Below are 22,061 nucleotides of genomic sequence, written 5' to 3' on the forward strand. Positions count from 1 at the left end.
GCCGGGGCAGAAGCCCTCTCCACGCCGCTCTCCCCATTCATTCCTTTATGGGAAATGCGGAGCAAAAGGAGTGAAAGATGGCAATTATCTAATTGGACTATTAACAAACAGTCCTCTGAGTGCGGCGGTCTGGCGTGGCTCCTGGGCGGGGGAAGGGCCGCGTTCCCTGCCCTCATTCACAAAGAGTGCAGGGGCCGCCGAGGAAAGGGGGTTTAAAAAGGGGTGGGGGGGGCGGGCAGAGGAGAGGTGGGAGGTTTGGCTGAGAATTTTTCCACACAATTCCAGGATGGGGCGGGGGAGGGGAGGGGAGGGGACAGCGCTGGGGGCGGGGGTCGCGGCGAGCGGGTGGGAGGCGGCGAGGGAGTGGGGTGGGCTGGGAGCGTGTGTGGCGCCCCGAGGGGCTCCGGCTCTGCACCCGCCCGCCGCCCGCGCTGCGCCCCGCGGGACCCCTCCGGACGTCGGGGGCCGGCGGAGCCCCAGCCCGGCTTCCTGGCGCTGCACGCCGCGATGCTCGGCCGGCTGCGGAGGGTGTCCGCGGCCCTGCGGGCGGACCTGGCTTCACTTTGTCTTGGCGCGGGAGGGGCCCCTCCCGGGCCGACCTCCGCCGGCCGCGGGGTTCTCAGGTCCCCGGCAGGGCAGGGCCCTCGGTCCTCCGGCATCCAGCCGCGCGGGAGCCCGACGCCTCTGATCGCCGCTGTCCCCGGCCGGGTGGCTGGCGGCGGAGGCAGTGGAGAGCCGCAAGGGTCCTCGCCACAGCTCAGGACCGGGACCAGAGCGAGATTTAGACAAAATGTGGCCAAGTGGCCGCTGACTTCCCGCAACGCCTCGGCGCCGCAGGTGGCGCCTCGAGACCCCGAGGCTTCGCTCTTGCTGGGGCCGAGCTGTCAGGAAGTGCTACCTGGGGTCTAGGCTCCCATCACCCACAGGGAGGACCCCTGGAATTCGGGTGCACCCCACGAGGGTCCTGTCTCCCTGCAGCATTTGTTGGGCAGGAGTCCTGAAACTCGAACCCCATGGCTCATTCTTGCCTCCCGACAGGCCGAGAGAATAGCACTCCGCAAACTGCGGCAGATGGGGTGCGCAGGCCAAAGCGGGATCCCCTAGCTGCCTAGGATCCCTGAGGGCCGTACCCTACTGCTCCCTAGGCCATACAGACTCTGCGGCCTCCAGGTTTTCTCCAAGGTCTCTACAGCCTTGGAAACCCACGAAGACACCTGTGGCGCCAGGCCAAAGGCCGGGAAGGAAGTTTGAAAAAAAAAAAAAAAGCTCCAGCCCACCACTTCTTTTAGGTCTTTGGGGAGAGGGCAGATTGGGAACATCCTTTTGGCTTTAGAAAAGCCCCCCCCCCCACACACACACAGATGATTCGTGGGCAGTGGTGGCCCAAGTGTGTTCAAATTTCCAGAGGGAACTTGAAGTCGGGGCTTGGAGGTCCCTGACTCTTTAGAAGGGAAGATGGTAGCATATTTTGTTTTGAGTGGGAATGCTTTATTGGGCACTCCTCCTAGATGCATAAATGCATTTTATTTTCCTACCAGCCTCCTCAGGGAAGTAGCCCTATTCCAGAGTGGAAACCCAGAGATCAGGAACCTGTCCAGTCCACTAGTGGCTAAGTGCCGAATTTGTGCTCAGCTGGTCTGTCTTCAAAGTTGCTTGTGTGTGTGTGTGTGTGTGTGTGTTTAAAACCAGGTCCTCAGAGATGTGTCCCTTTTCAGTGCCCAAATTGCTCCTACTTTAAATTTTCCAAATCTCCAGGTATCTTGTTATATCTCAAAGAGACACGAAACAGTGACTTTATTTTTAAATAAATCAGGGAGATCCTGATTATTATTAGGCAGGAATTGTCATCTACTTTGTTCCAACAGCATGAAGTAGAAGTATAAAATTTTTCTGATCGTGCTATTTATTTCTAGCCATGAGCATTTTTTTTTTTTTTTGTCTTTTTCATTTTTACCGGTACCGGGGATCGAACTCACAACTACCTGCTTGTAAGGCAGGCGTTTATGCCGCTGAGCTAAATCCCCAGCCAGCCATGAGCATTTTTAAGTCTTTCACTCTTCAATATCAAGTGACTCTGAGGTGAGTGAAATTTAGTTTCCTGAGCTCAGGAAACTTGGATCAATGGTTCAGATCAGCTTTTCAGGGGATTTTCCCACAAGTTAAAGTTGGAGAACCAAAGACTGGGGACAAAGCTGATTCCTGAGGAGAGAGACCCCCCCAACACACACACACACACACACACACACACACACACACACACACACCAAAACAAACAACAACAACAACAACAAAAAACTGAAAATGCAAATGTTTATTGCAGACGGGAGCAAAATAGAGCCCTCTGGGAAAACATCTGGTTTGAGAAACAGACCTTTACTGAGTCTGAAGATGCTAAGACTGGGCAGGACTCAGGGAGGCCCCTATAGCATACAGTTCTCCCTCTGCCTTGCCAAGGACAACCCCTTTAACTAAAGAAAGTCATGCCTGTAAATTGGCCTCATAGACAGTGTTGTCCAAGGGTGCCCCTCTGGGTTCCACCTTGAATTTACCAAACTAAATAAGAAACAGCCCATGACCTGGTTTGGCCTTTTATTATGCATAATGTTCTCTCTCTCTCTCTCTCTCTCTCTCTCTCTCTCTCTCTCTCTCTTTCTTTCTCCCCCCTCCCCCCAGTATGTGTGTGACTGGATTAAAATTCTGTGGGCATCCATCCAGAAAAACCATGACAGGACACTGTGGAGGACAGAAGCCCTGGGCTGGAAATTTCAGAAAAGCAGCTGCTGCTCCTAGAAGAACTAAAGTGTGTGTCCACTGACAAAGAAAGGCGGGGAGTCAGTCAATTATTTGGAAAATCTGAGACAAGCCTGTACTGCACAACACACATGAGGACGCAGGGCTGCTCCAGGTGAAAACGTTTTGTTCTCTTGCCTAGATCTGCCTCCCTCCAGTGCCCTGCCTGCCTGCCTTCCCACCACTGTTTGCAGGTGCAGACAGACCCAGAATAGGACTGTAGAGCTGGAAGGATTTTTAGAGATCATCTATTCCATAACCTTCATTTGACTTGACAGATGAGGAAAATGAACCTGGAAAGACAAAGAGACTTGTTAAGAATTAGACAACTAGTTAGTGGGGGCCTCTGTGCTATAATCCTGGTCTCCTGACTCAAAGCTCCACTCCCACCTCCACCCAGGCTTCCTATAACCCAAAAAAAGATGAATGTGCTCTCGGGGACTGGTGAAATGATGACACATAAGTGAATAAATCATACTGTGAGCCTTGGGGTGCTTTTTATACTCCCTGCCTCTGTCCCCTTACTTCCCATCATGGCACCAGAAAACAGGGTTCAAAAGAGTACAAACGTTTTTCTCTTCCATCTTCCCTTTTTATTTCAGAAAGAAGTAGGGGGTGAAACATGCTGGCAGAAAATCCAAGATCCTTTCAGACTGTGAGTGGTTTGGGGAAAGCCTAACTTACTGTCTGAGACATTGTGTTAAAAAGGCTTGCATCAGGAGAGATGATACAACCAGAAATTATGTCCCCCCACATGAATCAGAGTACCTGATAGTAATAATGCATTAAAAATAAGAATAGCTGGTATTTATGCAGACTCTCATCTCCAAAATTGCCAGCAGTGGTGAATTCAATCTCATTTAATTGTCTTTATCCCCATTTTATCGTAGCTGTGGTACTGGAGAAGTAACTGAAACAAGAACCAATGTGAGACACCCAAACTAGAAAACAGCCATGCATATACATATTTCTTCCTCGTTTAAGCTAAAAATAGAGTATTAACCAGGGGACAAAGGGCTAAACTGAATTATTTGATGTTTAATGCAAGGAATCCCACTGGACTTTTCTTCTTGACCTTGCATTTTGTACCAGGCAACTAAGTTCTTCAATTACTTATATATTTTATACATGAAACATCATCTAATTTGAGAGGAAGGAGTTTTAAAGGGATGTAACTCACTAGGTCTAAATGTTCACTTCTTCAATAAATTAAAGAAACATGGGCTCTGGAATCAGTCAGGTTGCTTGATTCATGTATCCATATATAGTCCAGCTCCATTACTTACTAGCATGGTAGATCTAGGAAAGTTATTTTCCTTTTCCATGCCTCAGTAATCTATCTGCAAAATAAATTTAGCTCTAGAATAAATGAGGTTGCTATGTACCTAAGTTAAGTATTTGGAACAGTGCTTGACACATAGTAGACACTGACATAAATTTTTGCTATACGTGTCTTTATTTGGGTATTTGCCATGGACTCAGTCCTCTAGAGATAGAACTCAAAACACCAAGATCTAGCCAAGGTAACTGGTCTAGGCACTAGACAACTAGTTTTTATTAAAGACTTGTTGACTGCCATTTTTTATCCAACACTCTTAACAACATTTTGAGAACAATTGTGCATACCCATTATGTTGAGTTAAAGATGACTATAAAATTATTTTCCATTCCTGGCAGGAAGAGCTACAGCCTGTCTTCCCTTTCCCGAGTTTGTCTATCCTTGCAACATGCTTTGTTCCATAAATTGAGATGGAAGTGACCTTGTATTAATTCTGCGATGAGGCCCTACAAAAGTTTGGTAGCTTCTGCTCCTGTTCTTATAGAACTCTGCTGCTCTGCTGTAAGCAAGGCAGCCTAGGCATGAGTGAGGCCCATTTGATGATGTGAGTTCATCCCCGAGTGCAACTTTGCAAAGGATCTGACAAGACCAGGTAAGGTTAGGATGAACCATACCTGCTGAGCCCTGACCAAATGTATTAGCAGGCTCTCCAAAAACATATACTGGCTGTCTTAAACTGCTAAGCTATGAAAGTTTGTTATGCAGCAACAGATAACTGAAATATCCATATTATGCTTCAGAAACTAAGGCTTGGAAAGGCTAAACAACTTGTGCGTGGTCTCTTAGGAAATAGTACAGCCTGACTCAGAACCAGGACCAACTGGAACCAAAATCTTTGATCTGCCAACAAGCTCTCTCATACTTGCCATGGAATAACGGAATCCTTTTTTCTTTTTTGAAACAGGAACTTGCTGTGTAGTTCAGGCTAGCTTTGAACTTGTTTATGTAGCCCAGGCTGGCCTTGAACTCATGGCAGTCCTCTTGCTTCAGCCTCCGGAGTGCTGGGATTACAGGCGTGTCCCACCACACCTGGCAGAATAACTGAATCCAAAGAGCAGTTTATAAATTTATTTTTGGTTCTGTTCCAAATTTTAGATATTACCTAGCATAGGTCAGATGAAAAGACTTAAAAATGTCAATTCTGAGTTTAAAGAGAATGAAACTGAAAACAGAGCAAACATGGTCTTTACCAAAATTTTCCTTTTCTGAAAGGGGGCATCTCAAATTGAAATGCGTACAGAGCTCTGAATTTTTTCTCTTTAAAAAAAAAAAAAACCAAAAATGCAAATGAATATGTCCTACTCTTACCTTTAGGAAATTGGAGTTTTCTTAACATTTATGATGACAAATGGAAAATGACCACAGGTGGCTCTTTGGCTCTTTAAAATTCTCTGGTAGAGTCATCCTGGAAGAAGGAGAAAAATGATTTTATTATATTTTCTGGGTCACAAAGAACCTTGAGGTTTTCTAGGAAACCTGCTTTTAAATTTGTATCTTTCCAACAGAAGTACATTTGTGTTTCAAAGCATCTTTAAACCTTTGATTTTCTAAAATTCCTTACTGGCAGAAAAGCTGCTAGAGCAATTTATTGAACAAGAATTAGTGACACCTACTCCAAGCAAGTCTCTAAGGACTCTCTGTATCCAAACCATGGAATAATTTTATTCCATGGTACAGAATTGCTTGCCCAGGGGTCACTTATTCTATATACCTTTCTCTGTTCAAAAGAAAAGGACAAGATGAGGCTACTGAGCAGTTAAGTTGTGTGCCACAATCTGTACATTTCAGCTTGGGTCCTGTGCTTAAACATGACTTCTCAGCCCCTCACTCAGTGCCTGTGTATGCCTTCCCCACTTGGAAAAAAACCTATGATAGTATCAAGTTTGAGGGTATAGGCAACCACTTTGAAGGCAACAAGATTTACTACGATGCCCATTATGGTTTGACTATTATCTTCTTTTGAAGTCCTGTAAGGTCTCCAATGTTTAGGTTTTATTGGTTTTGTTCTGCACTGTTTTGTTCAATTCTATTATACCTGATGATGTAGGCAACTCTTTTTAAGATAGCAAGAGGCATAATGGTAGCCATTGTTGATCACCTGGTATTCTGTTTTTACATGTACTATGCCCATCCTTCTGTTCTATATGACTGTTTTGCTTTGTCACATTTGGTTTTTTTCTTTAAAAAAAAATAATAAGAACTGTGGCAGTAATAAAACCGAAAATGTGTAATTGTTATTGTAAAAAGGAGAGGAAAAGAAAGTGATCTAAAGGATATAACTGCATGTATATTTAAGTGTGTAAGATAGAAAACCATATTACTGAGTTTTTATTGGGTCATTGAACAGAACTGTTTGCAATTTCACTGTTTGAATGTCTACTTTGTATGCTTTAATTTTGTAATTTGAACAACTATTTCTAAGATGACAATATGTAATCTATTAACTAGTGATATCTTACTGTATATTTTTTTCTTGAAATTCTGTATTAATTGTACCTTTTCACTGTTTTGGTTTTTTTTTCCTCTTTAAATAAACAAAATAAAAAGAAAGAAAAAAACCTAGTTTCCCTTTTCCCAGCTGCAGATTAGAGTCAGCAAATGGAAGGGGAAATCCTATCTGAGGCAGGAACACTGAAGATAGTGAGAATACTCACCATCAAATCTTGGACAAAGATTTAAAAATAAAGTAATTCTAAAAGACAAGACAGACAACATCAAATATTCTTGACGGTATGAATACAGTAGAACTCAGCGTGACAATCTGAGAAGATGGGAAAGGGTATAAAACGTTTGGGGACACTCGGCATAGCGGTACATGCTTGTTATGCCAGCATTTGGGAGGCCGAGGCAGAAGGACTGATGTGAGTCAGCCTGGGCTATATAGTAAGCTCACGGCCAGTCTAAACTATTGAAGGAGACCCTATCTTAAAAATTTGATTGAGCTAAGGATTTAGCTCAGCAGCATAAGTGCCTGCCTGCAAGTGTGAAGTCATGAGTTTGATCCCTGGTACAAAAAAAATTTTATTGATATAAAATGGATACAGACCCAGGGATGTAGAACCCTGCGTGACTCAAAAGGAGGCAGAAGTATTCTGTATGGAATGAAGTGGTCCACCCAGTGAAATAGGAAGGAGTTACAGAGGGAGATGTTTATACCATGTGGTGAGAAACTCCTAACCCTGCTACTTAGTACTTCCACAGCACTTTCCCTCTTCAAAAGTGCTTTGCAAACATTAACTAATTAAAGCAGCAAGACTTCTTGAAGGGAAAATTGAGCCTCTTTAATCTGTTTGAATTCTCTGAAAAAACTAATAAAATTAAGGTATAATGTTTGGAAAGCGAAGTACACAGAACCATAAACAGCCTTTGTGAGGGATGAGATACGGAGGTGTGGTGGTGGCATTTGACACTCTTGGAAGCTGTTGATGGCAATATTATGCCAGTGCCACAACATACATCATTGAAGATAGGACTGCATACATCATGGAGGTCCTCTCGAGCCAGGATGTCTAGGGCTGGCTGTGGCCCTTTGTCCTTAATGTTTTTGTCTGAGAGCTAGAAGCAGGAAGGAGGAGCCAACCAAACCTTCTCCACCATCTTTCCAAGGGGCTCTTTAAAGAGCTGCAAGGGGTAGCCACCTTCCCTGAGTGACCAGAATCAAATATTTGGTACTAAGTAGTACATTCAGGTACACTCACATACTTGGTTGCTGCTGGCCAATATACAATGTTTTAAAATATTCATAGTTTTGAGACTCAACAGTGCCTTCCGCCATTGCATTTTTAATCTGGACTTATCATTCTACCAGTTTTTAGATTTTCTCACTTTTTGCTAGAAGTAAAACAGATGAATTGCTAGTCTTTGGTGGAGAAAGCCAGAAGCAGTCAGTTGAAAATGCTCAGAAGTTTGCCCTGTCTACGATTGTCTGGTCCTGATTTTAACCTCAGCCACGAACAGCAGAGCACTGGACATCCCAGGCTTAGAGGAATGCTGCGTCCCAGGAAAAGGTTTTGGAGTTAAAGCAAAGGCCATTATTTTATAGCTATAAATGGAAGTTCTTGGAAAAGAGCTTGGAAAATAGAATTAGAGACTGGCAGCCTCCACTAGGCTTCTGACTTTGGCAAACCACTGCTCTATGTGGCCTTCACTTTCTTGCTAAAGTAGATAATGCTTCAGGGTCCCTTAGCTGGTACATTCTCATTTCCTATGACTGTGCATGGTGAGTCTGAGGAGTTGTCTCCTTAGGCAGAGACTACTGTACTTGCGTTATGATACATTCAGGCACTAGGCTGCCCAATTGATATGGCTGCTGCTGGCATTTAGGCACAGTTGGCCTGAGGGTAGGATAGGTGACTTTCCATGTGCTGTGCCCCAAAATGTCCACCCTTCAGCCATCCAAAAGAGTTGAAGCACCACGGCTCGGGGAAGAAATAAGTCACAGAGAGCAGCAGCAAACATCCTCCTACATGGTGATGTGGGTTAGTATAAGACAGAGGCAGAAACCCTAAACCAAATCTGATTTATAATTTGAGATTTTTTTTAGTCCCCAATATATTTTTTTATGCTTAATTTCTAAGATTTCAAGAACAAGAAGATTTCACCTAAAAATTTGCAGTTTCTCTTGAAAAACACAGATGACCTGGTTGCACTGGACCCATTCACACCAACTATCAGCTAGAGGTAAAGGGGCCTGAGGTGCCTCAGTTCCCTGTAAAACTCAGGTACTGGAAGTGCGGCCCACTACGTGGTGGTATTTAGCCGTGCTGCAGAATGATGCAGAAAGAGCATCATTTTGAGGCCAGCCTTGGCATGTTGGTGAGACTGTATCCCCAAATAAAAGATAAAAAGGGCTGAGGCGCTAACTCAGTGGTAACACACCCCTGGGTTCAGTCCGTACTACTGAAAAAAAAAAAATCAGTGGAACCTTTAAGAGCTGGAGCCTTGTGGGACATAATGAGAGACAATTAGGCCCCTGAGAAGAGTGAGTTAGTTCTTCCAGAGAGTGAATTGTCTTAGAAGAGCCAGACTTAAACAAAAAAAAAGGGGGGGGGTGCAGCTGGGGATTTAGCTCAGCGGCATAAGCACCTGCCTTGCAAGCAGGCAGTCGTGAGTTCAATCCCTGGTACTGATAAAAAGGAAACAGACAAAAAAAAAAAAAAAAAAAAAAAAAAAAAAAAAAAAAAAAAAAGAGCCAGCCTGGCCTCTCCCCATGCACAGGCTTCCTGTCTCACTGTGTGATCTCTTTTTGGTCTGCTCCATCCTTGTGATGCCATCTGCTGTGAAAGCCTCACTGCAGCTGAGTTGATGTTGCTGCTCTGCTGCTCTCAGCAAAACTGAGAGCTAAATAAACTACTTTTTTATAAAGTCCCCAGACTATGGTATTTTGCTATAGCAACTGAAAACAGACTAATGCAGGCCTGGAGGCATCTGAACCTAAGAATACTGTGAAGAAGGCTGATTCAAAATCTGTCAAGTTGGGCAGCAACGTGGAGTGGGAGCTCCTTTTCTCTGGGGAGCCTTTCACTGTTTGCTGTTTCTGAAAACATCTGACCAAACTGCCTATTTGCATTTGTAACACTGACAGAGCACATAAGACAACCAGGGAAGCAGGGGAAGGACCCTAAAACCCATCCAGGGCCACAGCTCTTCTTCCCTGGGAAGAAGACCCAGTTGCCATTGGTCCAGAGAATATAACAGAAGAAACGCCAGGAACTTGGTAGAGATGATGCAGACAACCATACCGAAATACTAGCTGATGAGTCGGTGAGACCTTCCATGCTGCTCTCTCCCAGTACTTGCACCATTGAGCTGATGAGGAAACTGAGGTCCCAGGATCTCGAATGACAGGCTATGGGAAGCAGGAGCTGTCAGGAGATAGCCTGCACTTCCGCTGCAGCACCCGTGTTTCCTCTCTCTCATCCAGAGAATCCGGAGCCTGTGTTGCGGATGGGCATCTGCCTGCTTGGATGGGAACCAGTGAAAGAACACAGGAATGGGCCTGTGCAGGAGAAGGAGAGCTCTCTGGGTCCAGAAGAGCAAATTCAAAAGGTCAACTCAACAACTGACCTAGACAGTCAGATCCCAAGCCTGCTGTGGTCTTGTGACTGAAAAAGAGAACCCAAAACAGAAAACTTATTTATACAGATCAACTCACCAGACATTGACCCAGCATTCAAGTTAAATTAGCCTTAAAGAGCAAATCCATGCACACCAGAAAATGAGAGGAAGAAGAGACCTGGGACTATGCAGCACAGTGACCAAAAAATGAAGAAACACTGCCTCACAATGTGCATGATTGTGAAAGAGCAAGAGAAGCTGTGATTCTCCCAGTACCCCTGTACTTAGTCTTCAGGGCGCTGGTATGAGGAGGCCACGGGACTTTAAGAGGGGGAGCCTATTGAGGGCTGTGGCACATCCTTACCATTCTAACACAAGGGCGGCTGAGGCAGGAAGATCATAAAGTTCAGGTCAGCCTGGACGACCTGTGCACACCACATGATACCATCTGCCATGCAGCCCTCACGCAGCTGAGGCCATGTTGGTGCCCTGCTGTTAAGCAACCAGGTGCAGCCAGGTGGTCTGCGGCATTTTATAAGAGAAACTAGAAGTCTTTCAAAAAGAGAAAAACAGAAATATTCAGGGCCTAGCAGGAGGTCCTTACATCCTGTGGAGGGTGCTGCCCTCATGAGGCAGCTCTCATGAGAAGGTCTTTACAAAGTACCAAGCCTGGTGTCTTATCTGTTTTTCTTGCTTCAGATTTGATTCTTCCTCCCACGTATACTTTACCACTTGTTATGGGGGTCTCATCAGCACTGCACTATTCTATTTGGACTTTTCTCCTTTCAAAACTAAGCTAAATCAACCTCTCTTCATAAAGTCAATTACATCGGGCATTTTGTTCTGGTAATTAAAATCTGATGAACACAAGCTAAAGCATGATGGTGACTGCCTGTAATCTCAGCATTCTAGGAGGCTGAGGCAGGAGGATCACAAGTTGGAGTCCAAACTGGGCACATTACTGATTTAGTGAGACCTTGGCTCAAAATAGAAAATTTAAAAATAGCTGGGCAAGTATACAATGTAAATTTTAAAAAATCAGTGTGTATTTAAATTTTAGAATATATGACAGGAAAGGAAACATTGCAATAAATCTCTTTCAAATCATCCTCCCTCACTTTGAGCAACCTTATCCCATCATTCATTTAACTTCCAAATGTCCTACTCAGGAATTCTAAAATCTTATATTATTGCTGTAATTCACTAAATTTGAATGAGCTAGCTCTACTAATAATAATACAAATCGTTAACAGTAAGGGTCTTATGTACATCAATTTAATCACTGAACAAATCTCCATTAGGCAAGGACTTAGATCTACAGGTGAGGAAACTCAGATCTGTGAAAGTTAAGTAGCTTGTTGAAGGTCAGATGGCTGGTGTGTGTCTTCATCTGTTCGGGCTGCCCCTGGGAAAGACCACAGGATTGGAGCTTAAAAAACACTTCACAGAATGGAGGCTGGAAATCCAAAATCCAAATCCCACAATATTAGTTTCATGAGGGCTCTCTTCTGGCTGTGTCCTCACATTGTGTGTCATCTGTGCTCAGATAAGAGAGAGAGAGAGAGAAAGAGAGAGAGAGACAGAGACAGAGAGACAGAGACAGAGACAGAGAGAGACAGAGACAGAGGGACAGAGATAGAGACAGAGACAGAAACAGAGACAGAGAATCTGGTATCTTTCCCAGTTGATTTGGGGTTCTACCCTATGATCTCATTTAATCACATCACCTCCCTAACACCACTTCCCTCTCCAAACATAACTGCATGGAGATTAGGGTTTCAATATATGAACAGGTAGGTAAAATTCAGTCCGTAACAGTGTGGTGCGACTATGATTTTTCTTTTGTTCATTTACTGAACATCTATGAATGACCAGATACTGCTATGAAGTGGCTGGAGACATGACAGTGAGAAAGGTAATGTGATATTTTACAGTCATATGGGAGTGCATAGCCCCAGACAAGGGATGTGCACGTGTACATCAGTCAAGTAGATGATCTCACATAATCTTAAAAGCTATGAGTAAACATCCACAGAATCCATAACTGGTACTATTTTGACCAAGCAGGTACAGAACCGTGGAAAGCCCTTCCCGGAAGAAAAAGGCTTAAATGCAAACATCCTGAGGCATGAGATGTGTGGTATATTAAAGGCAGAGGGCCAGTAGGGCTGAGTCAGAGAGCAGAAGGAGAGGAGTTTGAGAAGGAGATAGGGTACCAGGTGACAAACAGCTTTGTAGGCTGTAGGTAAAAGTCATACATTTATTCTAAGAGAAACAGACAGTCACATGAGGGTTTGTGATCTAGCATATACTTTCTGTATATTTGTTTGTTTTCTGGTTTTTTTGTTTTGTTTTTTTCAGATGGGATCTCACACAGGCTGGTCTCAAACTTGGCAGCAATCCTTTTCTGCCTTAGCCTCCGAGTACTGGGGTTACAGGCATGTACGCCATGCCTTGATCTATGTTTTTAAAGGATTCCCTCTAGTAGCATAAGGGATAGTTAGTGGGAATGTAGCATGCAAACATGGAATTCAGTTAGAAAGCTTTTCTTTTTGCTCGCTCAGCAAATATTTCCTGAGCATCTTCCTGCTGGCTGGTACCCTCTCTCAGGGAGCACAGGGCCTCTCAGTTTGTAGTAGGAGATCCCTCAAGACACAGTGCGCCCAGCCCATGTGTCTTAATTGCTGTTCTTGTTGCTGAGACAAAATACTCAAAATTAAAGGAGGAATGGTTTATTTGGCTTATAGTTTGTAAAGGTTTTAGTTCCTAGTTGACTGGCTCCAAGGCAGAGTGGCGTGGCATAGTGGCATTGCAGAGGAGAAATAGTCTATGGCAAAGAACGGCAGGCAGAAGACAGCAAGCAGCAGGTAGTAAGTGACAAGCAACAAGTAAGCCAATGAACAAGGAGGGGCTATCTTCTGTCCCTTATATCTTATTCAGACTACCCACTCTTGGCGCAGGAGCACTCATGGCCTCAGTCCTAGCACTGTACCATGAAGTAATTCTAGCATCACATCCTTGATCCCAGAATTATAAAACCTAGATCCAGCCACCTCTGAAAAGTCCCACCTATGATCCCAAGAGGCTTTAGGGAACATCCAGACAGAAGCCAAATGACAATGACAGTTCCCGTCTTTCATTAAAATGTCAATGGATTGGGGCAGCCTGGAGGGCTTGACTTTGTGGCCCAGGCTGAGAGTGTGGAATGGATCGTCTTGAACTCAACTTGGACATTCAAAGATGGGTGAATGAGTCACAGATGCCTTCCATCCATGGGAAAGGCACAAAGCAAGAATGAAGGTGACAGTAGTGGTTTATTTCGGATCTGTACGCCACACCTAAAGTGTATATTCTGCTCCATTGGGACCTCAGCTCTCTAGCGGTATGAGGATGCCTTGGTATCACCTTTTACCATCAAAGGATTTCCATTTAGTAAGGAGAGTGAGGTAGATTGATAATGTTCCATTGCACCACAGTAAGTGGATGATCTATTGGAGATTTAGAGGAAACACTGAGGGAACTGAGAGAAGTCTATTATGTGGAGCAAGAGCTGTAGAAATGTGTGTCTCCACCTTCCTCTGCATACATGTATGTATAAAGAACATGTCACACTCTTAGAATGTTTTAACATAAATGCCTCATGAAATGTGCATCAGAGATGCATAGATTTTTCTGTTCTCTATGTGGATAAATACGGTACTCTCTGGGGTAAGCCCCAACCAGGAAACCTGGACCTATGCTTGGTCACCACTCTTTGCTTGGTCTTCTGTCAGGAGTCAGGAGATTTGGGGGGAACGTATATTCATACCTACAACATTCACAGCAGTAAAGTTAGAAGGTAGACATGGCAGGATTTGCCACATGATGGAAGAGGAGGATTCAGGATGACCACAAGATTTACAGCAGATAGTGGAAATACAAATGGAAGGGAAGAGGAAATGAAAAAGTATAGCACTGGTTTAGCTAAAGAAAGGATGCTTTTATTTTAGGGAATCATTCTCTTCTGTAGACCTCAGTAGTTTTTGCTTGTTTTGTTTTCAGTGCTGGAAATTAAACCCAAGGCCTTTGCACTGAGCTAAATCCCCATCACTACCCCTTTGTATTTTGTAAAACAGAGCCTCACTAAGATGCTCAGGCTGGCCTTGAATCTGTGATCCTTCTGCCTTAGCCTCTTGGGTAGGTGGGTTTACTGGCATGTAGCACCATACACAGTGGACTTCAGTTTTTTTTTTTTTTTAATCTAAAAGAAAACTGTTAAGACTCAGTACCTAAACCATATCTATTCACTCATTTATCCAGCTGTCTGTCTATACATATTTATGCATACATAGTAATATTTGCTGTATATGTCCAACTGTATAAAATGAGCATTAGTATAACCACCATTGAGCATAAGCTGCAGAGCACAAAACACGATCCAAGATTCTTTGTGCACCTGCTCCTATTGTAACCCCTCCCTCCCATAACCAATGGCTCCATGTGACCATGCTGCTGAGTAAAGCATTTATCACCTCCAGTGCCCTTTTAAATTTTAATGACAATTCGGTCATTTTTCTGTGTTTCATGATTTATTATACTTCTTCCTTTTTGTATAGTTGATTTGGAGTTGCCCCAAAGAAAATTTCTGCTGACATCTAACTAGACCATGGTTCTTGAGAGCAGGGATCCAGCCCCTGAATGCATAAATGCTATGGCAAGGTTACAGAGCTCAGGCATTAGTACAAGGAACAATGACAAGCAACCCACGCAATGGGAGATCCCTGCAGCCCCAGATAACAAAAAATAGAAGGTATAAGAATTGGATCTGAGAAAAAGACTAAGATAAATGATGTCTAGCTGAGTAACCATGAGAGGAAGAACTTCTGGCTTCACTGGTGCTGGACTAAGACTCTGATCCGCATGGGTCAGAACCTGTGGTGGACCACACTAGACACAAATGGCACTTACAAACCAAGCCTCTGAAGTTTAAAAAGGCAAAACAAAGAAACTTTCAGAACAATAGAAGAAAACGCAGGGTTATCCAGGCCATTTGTTGACATAATCCTGGATTTATCTGCAAATCTAACATATGTCTAGTGATATACACTGTGATCATATTGCTATGGCAAACAGAAACGTTGAAGTGACACCCAGGATTTGAAGGCAGATATATTTATGTCAATGGGCGTGGGTCAGAATCATTCCCCAAATATCAGGCCCTCATCTATGGTGCTCTAGGGCTCATATGGGATAAACAAGCAGGCAGTTTAGAAGCAGAATGGCTGGTCAGTTGGGATTAACTCTTACAATAGGCATCATAGTGATTTTGTTTCTAAGAAACAAAAGTAATAGGAACTGTAACCAGAACTGTTACCTGGGCAACTGACAAACTGAAGTATACTGGTTGGGTGTGTGTGTGTGTGTGTGTGTGTGTGTGTGTGTGTGTATTCTGCTACAATATTACAACCAACCAGTATAATGTCATAAAAAACGTAACTCTAAGTACTGTAGAGCATTTCAGAGTTAGTAAATTTAGCACTATAGTGCACTAGGGAAAGGGAGTTAAAGATAGCTACAACTTTACACCAAACTGGAAGGGAGCTGTTCATAGGTTTCTTTGAGTCTTAGTGCAGCATTGGTGAAGCCAGAATGTCTTATAAGCCACCAGTCAGCTCACATAGCTGATATTTACTTGAAAAGAATGTTTCCCCAATTTAAGAAATTCCTTGTGACACATATCTGGTGTCCTCAAAGAAAAATTACATACGTTGTCCCCCATGATCTCAGCCTCTTAGACTTGCATGAAACATGTACATTCCAGTTTGTTCCTGCTTCTAAAAGTATGGCTTCAAAAGGTATCAGGACTTCTATCATGAAAGAATCATCATAACTGTGAAGACTACTGTGACTTGGAGAATGTATCCAAGCAGACCAACTAAATGGGATGTGGCAGTGAGCCTCCTGAGACCTAAGAGTGGAATGTATAATCACAGCAACTGCAGTGTCAACATTCCAGTAAGAAGGATGGACTGACATGAACTCCAGGGTTGACATCCTCAGTAAGTTTCTGTTCACGTATAACAAATCACAACAGTGATCACTAACCGTCATGTTTGAATATTTTTTATAAACACTGTCATTTAAACATTTCAGCCAATAAGGGAGAACTGTTACTTTTGTTTTCCTTAATCTTACAGATAAGGCAACAGACATTCAAAGTAGTTAGTTACCTGCTCAGAGTTACAGAGAAAGCCAGGGGGAGAAGGAGCATATAAACATAGGCCTGCCTGCTTCCTGAGCCTCAAGTCTTAAGCCATCTCGTCTACCCCACTGGCTTTCCTGATTTCCAAAGGGCCTGAGCTGTTTCATCCACTAGCCATCTAGGGGTATGTCTGACCTTACCATCCTACAGAGAAGCCAATAAGCATGAGACCTTGGCCTCATTAGCCTGCAGCTCAATCTCCTCAGGTAGCCTGTCTCAGCCAATGACACTTTTATTATATGCAGCTGTTACATTTGGACTTCTCAAGTTACTCATAGCTAAACAGGAGTAATAAAGTGATAGCAACAACTGGAGCAATGCTGAAAATTAGTTCACCTCAAGTTCAAGGGTAAAACGTCTGTCTTACTGACTCCTTTGCTTCAGGACAAACAAGGATCTCTGCGGCTAGTACTACCGTATTAGCTAGTTAGGGAATGTTTTTCCAGGTGAAAAGCACTAAGGTTGGAGGCCTCCGTAGGAGCTTGTAAGGAGGGATATTGACTGTAAAAGGGCTGTGGACTTATTTTGCTTTTTTGGAAGATTTCTGAGCAGCTTGCAAAACCTTTGAAGAGTTGTTGTTCATTTGTCATGAATGTTAGACATTTTGACGTCATTTATCTATCTGTGTATCATCTATCGAATTTATTAATGTCTTTAAAGAGAAAGGAAACGTGGTCTAATGGGAAATAGCTGAGAGCCTGTGATTTCTAATCTTTTGGGGTCTAGCACTCAACAACACAATATTATGAACCCTTTTAGGGTTTGCTATTCAATAGCACAAAACAAAACAAAAATGAGACAACTATAAATAAATCCTATCTGGCTGATTTAAATTACAGAACTCATGCAGCTTAAGCAGACCCTCTTCCTTTGCCATGGTGTGATTCTTCTTGATTGAGAATCGAGTTTCTGGGCTATTTCTCAGAGAATGAAATTACAAAACATAAGATTGCAGAGTTTTAAAAAAATTGTCACCAGGCATCTCAGTTGGATACCAAGTGACTGGGTCAGAAGCTCGGTTGGAAACTCTGCCTAAGCAAGAGCAGAACAAATCTCCCTCACCTGGGAGGCCAAACAGAGCATTGTTTTAGTTCCGTAGGAGATAATGACAATGGAATAGAACATTGTCCAGGGTAATGGTCTCCCGCTGGTAGGGAAATGCTGAGGCAAAAACAAACAAGAGGTTGAACTACTAGGTTTTTTCCTCCAGCTCCGCCCCCCAACCTCGCCCCTCCTAGCAGCTTCCAGTCAGTTAGCAAAATCACTGATTTTGGAGGTGTGCGTGTGTGTGTGTGTGTGTGTGTGTGTGTGTGTGTGTGTGTGTGTGTGTGTGATGTGTGTAAGGGGGGGTCACTGGGTAGGCAGGGGGCAGGGTACCTGGATTAAGTGAGTTACTGGTTCTACAATGTTCAACTGCTGGATTCAGATACAGGCTTAGGGGACCATTTTGAATTTCATCAGCCACTAGACAAACAGGCTTCCCATAGAAATATAATCACTGTGCCACTCTTTGTTATTAGCTGAGGTCTCCCTGCTACCCTAACCCATCTTCATCCCCACCCGTTTTATGGCTGCTGTTCAGACTAGCATACTTCATATCATCAGTAAAATTCTACCTTTGTTCAAGAGAAAACTGTTGTTTTATAAGTACCAGTTAGGGATAGCTGAAGAGTGAAACCAATAATCCATTTGATTCCCAGTCAGTACCTTCCTATTTTTTTTTTTTTTGCAGCAAAATATGATACGTAGAGATTGCCTAATATGCGTTTTAAAACAAAATCCAAGTCAGTTGCAAAGTAAGAATGATTTAAAATGTCAACATTTTGGAAAGACAACAAATATCCTTTCATTTAAAAAAAAATAAATGAAAATTCAGGGCCACAGTTGTTCTTCAGCCAAGTGAAGCCTTATAGAATACCCAGCTTAAAATCTACCACACAGATGGAAAACAGAATGTGAGCCACGGTTTTCTTTCATTCCTAGAACTGAACTTCCACCATCTCCATTAGCGCTGCAAACCATTCAGAAGTTGTGGCCCAATTCATCTTCCTGTTAATGGTTTTTTTTTTTCCTGACCACCTCCCCTTGGGAAAAATTTCTGAATTGAGTAAAACAAATTGGAAGTGAATATTAAAAAAAAAACACACAAAAACTCCTGCTTGGACTAGTGACTGATTTGCTTAGAATTCTCTAGGCAAGCATTTCATTTCCTGCTGTTGTTTTCCCTCCCATTCCAAATTCTCTCCTTGCATCTTGGGACATGGAAACACTGATTTGTGCTGCTGGAGTTTCTCTCACTTTTGTCAACAAGAGAATTCCTTCGTATCAGTAGTCACTGTGCGTCTCCAACTCTTCCATTTTCCTCTAAGGTGAGGCTTCTCTACAAAGGAGGGAGACAGATTGTTAGTCATAGGAATTAACATTCAGAGTTAGTCACAAACTTTGGGATGGTTTTATTGTGTATCTAATGGAAAAGAATCCTGGCCTGAATATGCACAGGAGACTTCCAATTTATATTTCTATTACAGTAATTAAGCTGCTATTTCTGATTTTAAAACATGCATTTGGGGGAAAAAAAAGAGAACTCCGATGTTTTTGCTCTACATTACCTGTTATGTAACATCGTCACTTCCTGGGAATGACTGGGGTTTGTTCCCTGGTTAAACAATATTCTGTTGGTGATCAGTTACTTTTGAAACTGATTTGAAAACTTGATCAGTAATGTAAATCATCTTTATAGAAATTTTAAATGGTCCAGAGAGTAAATAAGGAGAACTACAAGCAGAGAGAGAGCTAGTACAGGGATAAAGTTAAAAGGGAAAACCATAAAACTTAGGGAGGAACAGAAGACCTCTTTAATTTGAAAATCTTGATGCTAAAGAACAAAATCAAAGTAAGAGAATTTGGATTAAATAGCATTCATTCCAGTTGTTCAAAACCAGAGTAAACAGTTTTTTATTTAGTAAGCTCTCACTTACTCAGACTGAAAATGAGGAGTACACACTTTGGACAATTCCGATCTTAAAACCTCTCTTATCTCAAGATACCAGCAAAAACTAGGGACTATTTTGAACTTTGTCTTTCACCTCCTTGAATCTGGTCAGAACTTTAAAAATCTTTTCTCACTGTCCCCCAAACGTTCGCTGGGATTTCACATCTAAAATTCTGACCATCCAGGTAGGGCTGGGATGCTTACACTTACATCATGTTAGGGTTTGCTGTAGAGCAGGGTTCTTCAGGAACGCAAACTTCCTCCTATGAAAACTTCCAGATCGAAGAGTAAGGTGTGGGCACACAGAGAAATGCTTCCCACTTCAAAGAATCTGGCAGGAAAATTGATGGTTGTGAAGGCTAAGTTCCAGTTCCACCTCCTTTTTAATTTTTTAAGAGTCCCAGAAACATTACGTTTAATGTGAAATTTTTCCAACAAAAAGTTCATGGGAACCATTTTCAAGTTTCAAGAAAGTCTATTTTGAAAGGGTAGGAAGTGTACAACTTCAGAGACTTTTTTTTTTTAAAGAGATGCATTTCAGTCGCTTTCATAAAAGGCTATTTATGATAACTCTAGTCCTCCAGCGACTAAGGTTATACTGAACTTTCCAAGTTAAAAGATTCAGTTGTTGTACTGAGGAAAACTCTCGACAATTTCAAAAAATTATTTAAAAATATGGAAGCAATTGCAAAATCACTTTCACCTATGCAATATCCTTTTTCATGAATGTGTCCAATTGCATAGCTACAGTTACAGATTTTCACAAAGACAGTTTCATTTTTGATAGCTACCTGGCTGTAATTCTAAGCTGGTATTTCACTCTGTTGCTCAAACCAAACAAGCAAACACGAAGAAATCAAGTAAGAACTGAAAACAAGGAATAGAGATCTATTCAGAAGACTGAAAGTCACCAAATGAGAAAGACGAAGTCTGCAAGAGTCACAGTTACCTCCCTGCTCCACGTCCTCCATCTGAGCAATGGGTTAATGTCCCTGGGCTGGGGGCGTCTGAGAAAGATGAAGTCCTCAGCCTGCAAAGGTGCTAGGAAAATAACCAGTTGTCTCCTGACTTAGCAATTTTGAAAGCTTTAGAGCCTCTCCCGGGAAGCCGATCCAAATCCACCCCGGGTCAATTTGCTCTCCAGAAGCGACAGGACATCGCACGGTTTGAGAAGTGCTGACATTCTGGGTTTATTGGCTTTAAGAGTGTTGTTTGGGACTCTCCCAGGCACAAACTGCCGGAGCGTGGGGGCGGGGGACAAGGTGGGTGGGAAGGGGTCGGGAAGGAGATGGGCGCGCGAGAGAACCAGGAGGGTGGGGACCCTGGGAGGGAGAGGAAACGCTGGAGGCGGAGAGCAGAGCCAGGCGGAGGACGCGAAGAGGTGGGGCGGGACCCGGCCGGCTCGGGAGAGCTGGGGACAAGCGGCCCGCGGCCGGGCGAGGTCCCTCGGCTCAGCCGGGAAACTTGGTCACTGCTCCCCTCCCAGGGGTAGCAGCCGCGGGGCCCTGCCCGACTCCCTCGGCCGGCGAGGCCCGGAATCCGCACCCGAGCGCACGGAGCCGCGCCGGAACGCGGGCCCGGGGCGGGGTGGGTGCGCGCGCGGCACCCGCGGCGCCGACCGCGGGCGGGAGGAGACAGCGCCCCCCGGAGTTCCGCGAGCGCGGCGGAGCAGGCCGGGCCGCGGCCTGGAGGCGGGAGCGCGGGCGCCAGTCGGCTCGGCTCCTCGCTCTCGCGGGGGCTGCGGAGCGAGAAACGCAGCTGCGCGGCCTCACGGTGCTTTACCGGGGCCACAGCAGCAAGGGCGGTGGCCCGGGCCCGGGTCGCGGCGCTCTCGGCTCCCAGGGCCCGAGGGCCCCGAGCTTGACTCCCGCGTGCCGACGGCACCGAGGTCCCACCCGCCTGCAGCCGCTCTGGGCGCCCGGCCGGGCCTCGGGCTGTGGGGAGCAGGCCCGGCGTGGCCCTCGCGGCTGCTGCTCCCCGGCCCTGCCGAGGGCGCCGGCTCCTCTCCCCCCGCACCCCCAGGCCCGGGCCCCAGCCTCGGGGACCCCGCGCAGCAGGGGACTGAAATCAAAACCCACCCGAGCTTTCCCGCCCCGCGGCGCTCTAGGAGCCTCTGGGGCCGCTCTAGGCCCTGGGGTGCCCCGCGCCCAGCCGGTGCAGGCCGCCGCTCAGGCTGGGCCTGGGAAGGTGCCACCTCGGCTCTTAATTTCTCTTTCGCTTTGCCCCTCCTTTCGAAGAGAGAAGTGGCGCCCGCACCCCAGGGTAACCCTCGGGGAGCAGGGGTGGGGGGGGGGCTGGTGTGCGACCCGCAGGAGTTAAAGGTTTCTGTTGCAGTCGGAACACACCGCGATGCCAGCGAAGATGCTTCCAGTAGACTGGGCCTAAACCTATCATTTTTTAAAAAAAGTTTTAAATAGTCTAGTTTGTCCTTTTGCGTCTATTTTCAGAAACCATCAACTGTTTCTCAGCGGCCCAGAGGGAATAAAAGGTGAAGGCCGGGTTTTTCTTCTTTGGTATCTATCTAGTTTGCCTTCACTTGCGTGGATTCTTCCACAGTGGGTACAGCAGCGTCCACAGAAAACATCTTCTGCAGAAGGATTGCAGTAAATTGAATATTTCTGCTTGGACAGATAGATCTGTGT

At 44.6% G+C, this 22,061-nt stretch overlaps 1 long non-coding RNA gene across 1 annotated transcript; it reads right to left on the bottom strand.

The window, feature by feature from the left end:
• Nucleotides 1–18,216: 18,216 nt before the first annotated feature.
• Nucleotides 18,217–20,976, bottom strand: LOC111754465 (uncharacterized). The gene is made up of 3 exons (XR_002789141.2): nt 20,369–20,976; nt 19,630–19,750; nt 18,217–18,807 (listed from the first exon to the last, which is right to left on the bottom strand). It is a non-coding gene; the product is annotated as an uncharacterized LOC111754465 (long non-coding RNA).
• Nucleotides 20,977–22,061: the final 1,085 nt, after the last annotated feature.

Source organism: Cavia porcellus, unplaced genomic scaffold (genome assembly GCF_034190915.1).
Source record: "Cavia porcellus strain 051 isolate PalLab524CR breed Dunkin Hartley unplaced genomic scaffold, mCavPor4.1 scaffold_2, whole genome shotgun sequence".
Lineage (NCBI taxonomy): Eukaryota > Metazoa > Chordata > Mammalia > Rodentia > Caviidae > Cavia > Cavia porcellus.